Genomic DNA, 1,762 nt, shown 5'->3' with positions numbered 1-1,762 from the left:
GAAGAACCCACGAAGAAACCGATTCCTATATGGGCGCAATCCACGAGGAATACCGAGGTCTGATTGAAAACAAGACTTGGTCTATTGTTCCTAGACCGGACAATACGCCCGTCTTGCGGGGGCGTTGGGTCCTAACCAAAAAGTTGCATGCCGACGGTTCTGTGGAGAAATTCAAGGCAAGATGGGTTGTCAAGGGGTTTTCACAGGAATACGGTATCAATTACCGTGATACCTTTGCCTCGACGACAAAACCGGTAACATACCGTGTTATTGTTGCCATAGCGATCCAGAATCGCTATTGTCTTCGTCATTGGGATGTCAAACAGGCATTCATCTCCGCCCCATTATCTGAAACCATCTATGTGGAACAACCCACTGGTTTTACTGATTCTGAACACGCGTCTAGTGACGTGTGTCTCCTCCAAAAGGCACTGTATGGATTGAAACAGTCGCCTCGACTTTGGCAACGCTATCTGAATGGCTTGCTATTGTCTTTGGGTTTTGTGGCATTGACCACGGATAGCACTTGCTATTTCCACCCAACTTTGCCTATTGTTATCGTCACGTACGTTGACGATATCCTTGTTGCGACTGGTTCTACTGAAACAGCGACAAAGGTTCTCCAAGACCTCCTAGGTCTAGGCCTGATTATTAAAGATTTGGGCCAGATCCATTACTTCCTTGGCATCGAACTGAACAATAGTAACGACAGTTCTATTGCCCTTAATCAGTCAGGATACCTTCGGAAGTGCCTTGAACGTTTTGGTAAATTGACCATACGTAAGGCGAAAAATCCCTTTCCTCCTGGATTCCAGGTCCTGCCCGCACAGGAATCTCCAGCTCAGACCTCGGATCAAAAGAGGTCGTATCAAGAGCAGGTGGGATCATTGATCCATGCTATTGTTCATACTCGACCAGATTTGACCTATTGTGTCTCCTATTGTGCTCGTTTTATGCACAATCCAAGCCCTGACCACTTCATCCTACTGGATAAAATTTGGTCGTACGTAGCGGAGACTATTGACTTTAGTCTGGTCTATTGTTCTAGTCCAGATGGCATTGTCATTGACGGATTCTCTGACGCGGATTATGGTGGTGATCCTGTTTCCAGGAAGTCGACGACTGGCTATTGTTTCCGGATTGGGAACAATAGCAATATGACTGCAGTGTCTTGGTCGTCAAAACTCCAGAAATCTGTTGCGTTGAGCTCGTGTGAAGCGGAATACATGGCACTCAAGGAGTCGGTTAAGGAGTCCCTTTTCCTGCAATCCTTTATCAAGGAGCTCCCGGAGTATTTCAGAACAATGGTAACGATTCGTCCTATTGTTCTGACTGACAGCCAATCCGCCATGGCCCTCGCAAAAGATCCATTGTTCCATTTTAGGAATAAGCACATTGATATTCAGTATCATTTTGTGCGAGACCACGTAGTTAACGGGTCTATTGTCCTCGTCTATTGTTCTACAGATGAGATGATCGCAGATGGGTTTACGAAACCTCTGGTCCTGAGCAAGTTTGCTTATCATAGGACTAACCTGGGATTACGCAGAGTTCGAGATTAGTGAGAATCAGAGAGAAATTGAGGAGGATTTCCTTTTATTATTGTTCTTCTCTATTGTTCTGCAAACTCTGCTCAAGCACCCAAGCTCCAACAGCTTGAGGGGGCGTGTTGACATGGCTGTCTTCAACGACAAGCTGTTGTCTTTGTTTCCAACCTGTGTGGAACTTGATGCCTCAGGCATCAAGATCCTTTGATGTTTGG

This window comes from Eremomyces bilateralis (genome assembly GCF_010015585.1).
Source record: "Eremomyces bilateralis CBS 781.70 unplaced genomic scaffold P152scaffold_56, whole genome shotgun sequence".
Taxonomy (NCBI): Eukaryota; Fungi; Ascomycota; class Dothideomycetes; order Eremomycetales; family Eremomycetaceae; genus Eremomyces; species Eremomyces bilateralis.
Note: the sequence above shows the minus strand (reverse complement) of the source record.